This window comes from Teleopsis dalmanni, chromosome 2 (genome assembly GCF_002237135.1).
Source record: "Teleopsis dalmanni isolate 2A chromosome 2, ASM223713v2, whole genome shotgun sequence".
NCBI classification, from domain to species: Eukaryota; Metazoa; Arthropoda; class Insecta; order Diptera; family Diopsidae; genus Teleopsis; species Teleopsis dalmanni.
Window position 1 is genome coordinate 174,096,194 of NC_051847.1, and position 11,784 is coordinate 174,107,977.

Below are 11,784 nucleotides of genomic sequence, written 5' to 3' on the forward strand. Positions count from 1 at the left end.
GGATCTGTTTTTAATAACCCCTTACAATAACTTGTCAAAGATCATTTTCATCATATCCATAAATAATGATTTACTTATTTATGTTTACGAATCTAAGAACCAATGCTAATCAAAACCCACGCTTCCGAGATAAATTTAAATTCTCAAAAATTCTTTGACCTCAGAAGTTAACAAATGATCGACTGATTACTTTTTAAAAGTATTCTTTTAATTTAAATAGTAAATTGTATATTGATTTTCGGAGCATTTTCTATCGTATGATGTGCTTATGAGATCTTCTCTTCTAAGATTATATACTTATATGTTTTGTGGTTTATTTTTAATAAAATAAATAAAATGATCATTTATTTAATACCCATTTCACAAAAAATGTTAAAAAAGTTGAAGATTTTCGCAGCATATATGGCTTTAAAAATGTCGTAGAGCTCATAGTATTTATATTCTTGATTAGCTGGACGAGTTAAGTTCGTTTAGCCCTGTTCACATCTGTCCCGTATGTCTGTTTCAGTTCATTCTAATCTGTCATTTTTTAAGCTATTCAAATAAAACTTTGCAAGTATAGTTTTTGTAAATAAATCTTATTTATTTGTCCGATTGAACTATGATATCTTATAGTTGTCATCTATACTAAACAATCGGATGTGTGTTTTCTCCGTTTGTAAAGATATTCGAATAAAATTTAGTGTAAAATATATTTATATTCATATTAGATTTGGATATAGATGCCATAAAAATTTTACTCTAACTTCCGAAATAAAGACAGGGTTTTGTTAGAAACCCTTTTTTATTATAAAATTTATTTATATTTTTAACGACCGTTTGAACGAAAAAAACACTAATTTTTAATATGAACTATTGTTTTCAATATAGAAGTTTTTATCGAACAGTAGTGAACTACAACAACAAAAATTTTTATAATATTTTTATTTTTACTGATTTATGTAAAATTTGGAACTTAAATATCATTTATGGAACACACTTTTATAACCAAATTGATCGCTTTAGTTTTAGATATAACTCGTATATAAACCGGACATATATTTTTTCAGAAATAATATTTTAGTTTTCATTGTATTCGCTTCTAATTTAAAATTTAAGTATCTGCTATAGAAAAATGATATGTGGTGAAATGGAAATCGATCAGCTTAGATTTCGATATAGAAAAAGACGAACTGATACTTCAGATTTAACTTATTGTATAAAGACCTTTTTATTTGTAATATTTTTATCTAAATCTGACACACCTTGGAAAATACAAATATCCTGCCTCGAACATCATTTTCATATTATATTTTTACTCTTTATCTTTAGTGTAAATAGTATATGCAGGCGCTTTCTTTTGGTTTTGATTTGTTAACATATATTTACTTGATGTAATAAAAATAATATAGTGAAAACGATATCTAAATCACAACCAATTTAAAGATCACTTAGATTCCAAAGTAGTGTATAAACAGGATCACATAAAAAGATTACTCTAATCTCCAGATGTTTTGTTAGTGAATTCCAATTAGTTTCATTTAAAGTATACTTCAATCTCCGGTAACCCAAACCTTTACTTTGTTTTAGAATAATGTTTCTGAATGAAGTTACTTGTAGAACAACAGATCTGTTATGGTCATAGTGCTCAGCTTCACTGGGCGGCAGTGTTCCGTTAATTTCTTTTCTAACTTCCGATAAAAACTTTAGACATAATTTTAAAAAAGGTTTCTATCTCAATTTTAAACTGTCTACCAAAATAAATTAATTGCCAAAAACAAAAAAAAATATGTAAAAAAATGAATAAATAAAAGTCTCTTAATATTTTTTATTAATCTTAGAGTTTTAAAAGTCAAATAAACAACAACGGAAACAATAACAAAAATTATTGTCAAAACTTCAGGAACAATAGATCGAGATATGTTTGTAAAATTGTAAAAATAGCAAATGTCCACTTTGTAAAATTAAATTGCAATTACCCCCACTTTGGACCGTTTTTATTATTATGATTACAAAAGTGCCTGGCGTTATTTACCGACTTGGCCGCAACCGAAATTACTTTTAATCACAAATGAAAGCAGAGATTTTCTGCTGGTTCCAGTAGTTAATGTGTGTACAGTTTTTATGAAATCATAGTTAAAAACACTAACGAACGGTTCGCTCATATTTTATCCGATATTATTTCATTATGTTGGCAATTTCGACATTTAAAATTAGTAGAATCCCAAAAGACCAAAAGCCAAACATCAACAAAACTGAAAAATAAAAAAAAAACCCACTAAAAAGGCAGAACGCACAGAGATTGCAACATGAATTCCCAAATCCCAGAGGAATTCTAACGGGCATGAATCAACGCAATCATCGACCGAATACCGGCAACGGCAGACCGATATAGTAGATCGCAGGTTGAGGTATCAACACAAAACAATCGTCATAATAATCATAATAATAACCACATTATTGCGGTTAATAATGAAAAATACCATTTTCGGTAGTGAAATCCACACTTTTTGTTCTTTTTTTATATTTCATTTATTGTTTTGGATGAAGGTGGTGAAATGCTACCTAAAATGGGCGTAGAAGTCATGCCTGTACTTGGGTATAAAAATGCAACCCTTAAATTGTTGGCTACCGGTACGCAATTGAGGGAGACATTTCGTTGGATAAAATCCCAGTTAGTGATTCCTTAAATTATTTTCATTATGATTTCTTTTTCCTCATAATATTTGCCTTTGCTGCCGTTTTGCAATAACTTGGATGAGTACGCAAATAGTGGGCGTCTTAACTCAATTGGTAATACCCGCATATAGCATTGGCTTGAGAGGTCTTTGAGGAATAAAAAATATGTTTTTTAAAATTTCGCAAAAATTTTTTAGCGCAAAATGAGTCCATGAATGTTATTCAGTTACAATTAAAGTATAAAAAGTAATTGTTACAGGAAAATAAATATTGGATCAGGGAATACGAAAACTTAAAATGGGGCACATTATACATTTAAGAAAATATACTTTTATATATTATATATCTCTTAAGTTAATTACGTACCAAAGTGAATATATTTTCTAAAAGTAATTTAAGTAAATATATTGGTCTTTCAAATAATCATTTTATTGAAATGATACCTAACCCATTAATATACTGTCAGAATCCCAATTAATATTTTGTCTCTGCGCAGTGCACAGAATCTCTTTGAATCTGCCTCGATTGATTGAAAGAATTTTTTATCCTTACCTTATACTTAACAGCTTACGCAATATTTCTTAAATTTCTATCCGTACCAGCTTGTTTTCACAAGCTACGCCTTCATAAGAGTATAAAAGAACTCAGATTTATTTAACTTACTTCAAATTCGATATTCTAAAAACATACCTATCAAGATGATGTGCTACTAAATACCCTATTGGAAATTCCAAGGAATTTCCACCGGCACTAATTTAAGTTATGTGTTTGACATAACTTACTCCTGGTAAGAAGTGAAACCCATCCAATCTCTTCTGATCTTTGGATCACAGCACTCTGTGTGTAGCTCCACGCCCAATAAAAGTAAAATACAATCAATCTACTCGCATAAGTTTAGGGCACTGACCTCCGTAGTACTAGGTATATATCTCCGATCAGGTGTCGCAAATGAATCTTACTCGCTGCCATTTACACTCCAAATAGTGTCGGAAATAGTGCCGGGATTTTAGTCGCTTCTTACTACAGGCAAGCCTTACCTTGAAAATATTCTAACTCCTTCCTCACCGCAGGCTGAACAAGAAGTTTAACGAAGCTCCTTCGCCTATTTCATGGTATACATGTCTATAACATATTAAGAAGTAATTCAATTGTTTTGTTCTATTATATAGAGTCGATAGTCAGTTTGTAAACATAGCCATATGAGTTCTGACAGAATTTAGACCAAGTAAAGCTGCTTAGCTATCAGATATGTTTATTGTTAGAAAACTATTACATTCAATTACAGTTACTCAAAGTTAAAATAATTGTAGTTTTATATGGACGAAAAAATGTGTCCATACTGAAAATTTCTTTCCTGTACATTCGAGAATCTTGAAAACAAATTTAATTCTCCAATGCAAGCATCGGTAAAATATTTATTCTCAAGTACTTTAGTGTTTTTCTTTAATTGCAATCTATTTTATCTTAGGTTGTAGTTAACCTTAATATATTTGAATTGCCTTTATTAATGAACCTATTGAATTATTGCTACAATCATTTTACAATACGCATGTAATTACAATATCACATTATATTATATTATATATATAATTTATTTTCAATTTGCTTGAAAATTTAGTTTTATAGTAAAAGACGAATACATATAAATGATTTTTTTAATACAGGTCATAACACAAACACTCAACAGTCCTCTATAGCGATTTGATTATCATGATTATTTTATCATTCTCTATGGAGACCAGGTGATAACATGAAGTGTTTAATGAACCAATTGTTACAAGATGTCAAAGTTAGTTTATCATTCTTGTTTCGATTACCAGTGAGAGCTCAATTTAGCAGTCTTATATCGATTTCCAACCCTACAGAAAACAATTACATGGTTCATATGTAGGTAATATGTTGTTTCTAAATCTCATTTTAAAATATCTATTATGTTATCCCATATTATTAATAGGTTGCTTATTTCTAAGAAATATAAAAAAAATACATAATATATATAGTAAATAAAATATATATTCAAATTCTAAAATTGAGTTAGATTTTAGAATAAATAAATGGAACCTGAGAGTTCCGGCAATAACGAAAACATTTAATATTTTCTATTAAATGCTTTTTAAAAAAAATAATAAAAAAGAATATGAGTATAGGTTTGTTATTACTGAGTAGTCTCTTAGACCTGTCCGTCTCTTTTATTTAGAATTTAGCTGCTAAAATCATAAAATATGTAAAGTGACATCGTAACATATTTAAAAAAATCTGGAATAATTAACTATTTTAGTGTATGCAGTAAAGTTAATTTTAAATAAAACTACGGAAAAAGTTTTATATATTAATATGGCCTCAATATTATTCAATAGCTTTTGTTATTAATATTAATAGCCAGATTTTGCTATGAGTCCATTGGGAACAATACATTTATTATAAGATATTCTCCCTTGTAATAATTTGCTAATTCACTAGTTTATGAATCTAGACGTGTCTTCCTGATTAAAGAGCTACCAGAATCTTTTTATTTACTTAATTTTCTTTCAAAACTTGTGAGGCTTTCCATATTAACTTTTGATTTTCAGTGATCTCAAGGAAAATTTTTTCAAAAATTGTAAATCTTGATAATTCTTTTAATTCATTTTGGTACAGAGACCACAAATATCGATAGCTAGAACTCTGTGATCTGCAATTTTTTTGAATTGCTGCACAGTAGTTAATGGCATGTTGCAAAGGACCTTATATTATTAATTTCGATTATACTCAGGTTAATAAATTTTGTAGTTCTAGCTGGGTTTGAAATAATTTATATAACTCAATAAATACATTTATTCTACATACATATATTATTTAATTGAGCTTATTTTGATTATTCATGAACTTATTAACTCCCAAATCTGGATATAATCATAATTCAATGAACTCTATAAAAGTAAACACTAATTACAAACATAAAAAATTCAGGAACTTTGTTTTTCAATAAATAGCTGCTACATATACGTGTTTCCACATACTAGTAATACATTGTTTTATCACATCATCTTTCACGCATAACGCAATTAATACCAGTGAAACCATAAATTTTCTAAATCACCAGAACTAAATGCGCTGCTAATCCCTAATAAAATGTCAACTAAAAGTAGAACTTTTACACTAATAAGGCAATTAATCACCTTAATTACCGGTGATTAATCATAAAAGCCATGCCTTCCGTTTCAAATGAGATGCGTGCTGACACTTTTTAAGACAAATTTAGCTCACGCCCAAATGTAATAATTTAAAAATTTTAGATATTTAAAAAATTACAAATTCAATAAATAAATCATCAACCCCTAAAAAAATCAATTCAAATTCGTAGCCGAAATCTGTTTCAGTTGATTTCAAAGTTCTTAGAATGGTTTTTTTTCAACTGGAATACAAAAAGATTCACGCTCCAAATGAGTTGATTTGGTGATGGCAACGTTATGGTGCTGGAATCCGAAATTAAAACAAAAAAATCCATCATCGAAATGTCAACAACACTCACATGCACAAAGAAACTTTAAAATCCTTCTCAACTGCAGTTCAAAATTGAATTTCCATGAACTTCCATGAGTATTTCGGTATGCCGAGAGCTGTGACAATCAACACCCTTTCGAAATTCGCTTGACATCGCATTGACCCATAAATAAAAGGTGTGCTCACGCAAGAAAAGTGTCTATCGTGGCAAGATAATGCAAGGCACAGATTAAAAGATGACAAACAAAGCTGAAAATCCTTTCTCACACTACTTGCCGCAGGAGTCAACTTAAGGACTGATTAAAATGTTAACACTGTGAAGAGCGTTGGAAATTTTAATTTGTAATTCGACACTAAATTGGGTGTAACTTTAGTCACGGCGGCATATTTGTGCGGTTTCGATTTCACTTGGAATATTCCATATCCGTATTGGATGGGAGAGGAGCAGAGAAGCAACATATGTGAGAAAGTGTGTCGAATTTGTATGTAAAATAAAAAAGGAAAGGCGGAACAAAATTACGTTTTAATTATGTCACATTGAGGATATTCTACTTCATGGCCTATGTTAATCATGTGGCTTAGCTTCATCACCGACACCGACATGGATTGTAATATAGTTTCGGTTTTTTAAATTTGATTGATTGAAATGGTTAAAAAAATTTTAAATTAAAATAATATACAATAGTTTTTTTTTATTTAATTTAATTTAATTTTTTTTTAAATCAATAAATTTGTATTTAAGATAATTAACATAATATTTGACCGATACGCTTTGTCGGTCCTCAACGGCCGACATTCTGGCCATCGTTCGGAAAGCGGTATGTCTTGTGTTCGGTTTGGGTTTGTTGCAGCACAAAAGATCAATTATAGTCGCAGTGCACTGTTCTATTGGAATCTAGTACTCCATATCCTAATAATCGAAACAGCTTTATGGTCAGCCAAAAATTCAATTAATTAAAACTAAGTAAACATTTTTGTTGTTGCAATTCACTACTGTTCGAAACCGCTGTCTCAATAAATGGTAAATATTTACAGACCTTTTTATTTGTTTTAAAACTATTGAAATAATATTAATTTTAAGACATAATCGTCATAAAACGTTATTATGTACAAATGAAATGATATCCTTCTTATATATGAAGAAATAAATTTTAATGATTTCGAATCACACAATTTAGAGACAAAGTTAATGTAATAATTTGATGTAAATACGTGCTTTTTTCTGCCTTCTCTATAAAGGTATATAATATTATTAAATAGAGAATACCATACACTCAGGTGCTCCATTGTGCTAAACACACTTATTTTAACCAATTGTTAGGCTTTCAATGAATGTGTGTACTTTTGATGATTTTGTATTGTTACATATGTTATAAGAAGTAATAAGTTTGTCCCTCAGATGGATGAGTCTGTTAAGTGGGAGTATTTAGAGAACAAAATATTTTTTGTGTAAAATAATTTAGCAACAATAAAGAATCGAATCTAATTGATCTAAGGCCACACCTAATTTATCTAATTTTTATGTAATATAACCTATTCGAAATTCTGGTAAATACAAACATTCCGTGCCATATCGACATAATTTACTATTTTCCTCAATTTACCATCAATTTACTCGAACTCGCACACGGCCTAAAACTGTTTCTTTTGTATTCTAAAACCCCAAGTCCCCGAATTAGTACATCGAGATAAGCTCGGCAGATATATCAGATAAATGGGCTTAACGTGGTACAACCTGGGGATTCAATAACAAACATAAAAATTTATTTAGAATTCAATATAAAGAAAAAAAAATATATATATATAAAGAAAAAAAAATATATATATAGATATATAAAATATATATATATATATTTAGATATATAATATATAATATATTTAGATATAAAGAAAATGGAGTACAGATACTGATTCAGCTCAAGTAACGATTGAACATTAACATTCTAATAAATAAGTAATTAATTATATATAATATTCAATAAATAAGGATTCCAAATAATGTAATAAAAAAACAAAAAATTTAAAAATAAATAATACTTACATATAATTATATTTGTCATTAAGTTATATAGAATAAAATGTACTTATCCTTTTTAATATCAATAATATGGTATATGTGACAATATCTATAATTACCTTCCCGACCTCTGACCGTCTGGCATATTAAATTACTACAAAAGTAATAAATCACAATACGACAACTGAGTTTGCGAGGCGAAAAACAATTTTCCTTCCAAATGACCATGTCACAGTGATTTTCCTCATATGAGCACTGCCCGCCATTCACGTACGTGAAAGTTTGTACATAAAATGTACCCTGAGGTGTGGAAAAATGCTATTTTGTAATTGATACTAAAAAGCCCTTAATTGGCACCTTAACGTTTGTGATTTTCTGACAAATCCCTTAAGGACATCGATGTTACGTTTAGGGTGAATGTCTTAGAGTGGGGGTTGCATCCATATAAGTATGTGCGATTTAATTGAAAATAAATCGAATATTGTTGAAAAGCTGTAAATATGGTGTAACTTACTACAATGGGGAATAATTGATGAGTGAACATAATTCTTAAGACTCTTATGTTAAATGGAAACATATACACATTATTTTGGAATAAATTTATTAACTTAACTTCTACATACATTATTTCAGATCAATATTAGAAATTTCGACTTATCAGTTATTAGTTGTATTATTAGAAGTTAGTTATAAAAATTTTTTTAATAACCTTCATTATTTTAAACTTTTTTGGTCTTATGAGTAATCTGAATAGTTTTAAAACTTATCTTTTAAGTTAAACACATTTTTCCCTTTAAATATGTAAAAGACATTGGACCCATGTACGGGACATATTTAAGCGACCAAATAATTTTTCTCACTCTCACAAAAATGTTCATATCTCCAGAAAATAATTATATTTATTATATGTAGAAAGAGATTTTTTAATATTAAAGAGTATAAATGAACCCTTAAAACATAATTCAGATCAGATTCAAATGATTTTTGACCATCTTATTTGAAACAAAGGAATTATCTAAAAAAATTTATAAAGGTCTTAATAAATAATTGCAAACAATCCAAAAGTGGGGTTACTTAAAAGATGATGTAGTTTCAGTTCAGCACAGTAGAAATAGTCTTCGATACAGTATTTTTCAATAAAGTTCATAAATTTTAGTTTAATGAGAATTGTTCAAATATTCTCATTAAACTAAAACATTCTTTTTTAGATTTTTAATAAATTTATTTGAATTATACTCATAGAAATTCTCATAGAAACCTACTCAGTTTAATAGTTCATTATAATTATATGACAGTTTCGATTGGTAAATATGAATACAATCTACATTTACTCTCGTCCTATTAAATTTTGTTGTCTAATGGAAAGTTTTAAGAATAATCTTACATTAGTAAGTATAGTGGAGTGTTAGTAGACATTTATATTTGTCATAAATACATACACATATCGAATCAAATCACACTTTATCTGTCAAATAATATAATACGTATGGTAATATGGTAATAAACTGGAAGGATAGCGATAATTATCTAGGCATCACGTTGGACAAACGATTCACATGGCTTAAACATGTTCAACTGAAAAGAATTAGCTCTGCCAAAATTCTTCATCACCTCCACCCACTGTTCAGAAATGAAAATCCCAATGCTAAGAACAAAGCTTCAAACACTACTATTATCCAGCTAGAAATTGCCAGGCTCTGAGAAGATTTTTTAAAGTACCATGGTATATTACGACCAATGACATCCTCAGGGACCTCAAGATTGATCTCAGCAAAAAACACATAAAAGATAAATGCCTGAAATTATTTGGAAAATAGACAGACTTATCAACACCGCGTTATCAAATATTAGAATGATTATAGGCTCCTCGGGGAGGTATGCAGATCTGAGGTCATATATTGCTTAGTCAGATGAAGTGATTTACCAATCGAAAACAGCAATAGATACAATAGTTTCACAGTATATAGAATACAATATACAAATAATGAATCTATTTGGGCTATATATTTTAGTTCTTATTCACAATGTGATCGAACACTTTGGATCAAATGATTCGCAAATATTAGGAATCTAAATGTTTTAAATATTCTAAATGCTGGATGAATCAAAATATATTTTAAAATGAAGACAAATCAATTAGACGTCCTCCTTACAAACTCGGTTTTCTCCTTGGCACCACATAGAATCTTTAACAAAAAAAATTTCTATTTCAAGGCGTACTCTATTTCAAGGAATAACTATGGAAATGAAACAAATACGAGCAAGAGTGAAGAGGTTATTAGATCGTATTGTATTTATTTTAAAGAAAATGTCATTGCAGTTACTGATATTACGTGACATGAATTATGTGTGGGATTTGATTCCAGGTTAGTGCAATTTTCAATGTATTCCATAAAGCGAGTAAGACATAAAATTTCTATTAGACCTTTTTATACTTATATTAAATACCAATGTACAATATCACTAAACCTAAACTTATATAAGCTTCATAAGTATATTTTAGAGTAGTATGCTTTAAAGCTTAAAGCCTTACTTTTTACAACACTTTCATAGATATCATAAATATAAATAAAGTTTAATTAAAAATGTTTTAATATATATTTAGTAGATAAAGCTGCAGAATCAAAACCGAGTTCTCTCACCAATAATAATATCGATGAATACATATATTATTCCGTTCTCTACATTATTTCCACACGTTGTTCATTTTAATGGTTTATGAATATTTTATTTTAATTAAATCTGCTTACCTATATGATTGTCCATTACCCCAAAGTATGAAGAATCACAGTAATTCCTTGCCAGTGTAATTTTTCACACCATGTCTGCTTAATGCTTGACTGCTTCGTTCAAATGAATTTTCCGTATATTGTCAATCAAGGCTAACAAATGGCACTAATCCATAATTGTCTTATGTGTGGGTCAAGTGGAACGATAGCTTATAAATAGCATTCAACTAATTTAATATCAAAAGGAAATACTGGAGCTATGACTACTTATTCACCCATTTTTTCCAAACATAACACCGTCCTCACCCTTGCTCCTTTTTTTTTTGATTTCCCTGTAGCAACAAGCTAACGAGGAAGGTATCCAGTAGTGAAAACAACCCTGCGGTTTTGTTCGCTTGCTGTCATTTGTTAACAATTTGTGTTGTTTTATTTTGCATATCCTTCCCTAACGTTTCACCATAGGTCAGTTCAATAGAGTTCAATACATGCCAGTAACCAGTGGATCTCCAACAATGCTCTGTCGTTGTGTGTTTTGATTTTGTGTAATTGCATTACACACATATATCCATTTTGTTATATTTGGGCTTTACCCAATTTGTTTTATAATTGAATTTGAAATTGAAGATGACACTCGGTTTCAATTGCAGTTAGTAGCCACAAACAACTGCCGACCACTCTTGCCTACCTACCAAGAGTATTTCCTGCAAAACAGAATATCCTTGTAGCCGTAAGGGTGTACAACGTACATGCATTGCATAGAGCCAGATACAGATATTTACATAAATAGATGGACGCGTATGTCCGTCCGTTTGTGTTAATGTGTATTTGACCGAAAATTCAATTATGTATAAAATTTCAAAATTTGATTTATTTTAAACATTCGTATACGCAATTTTC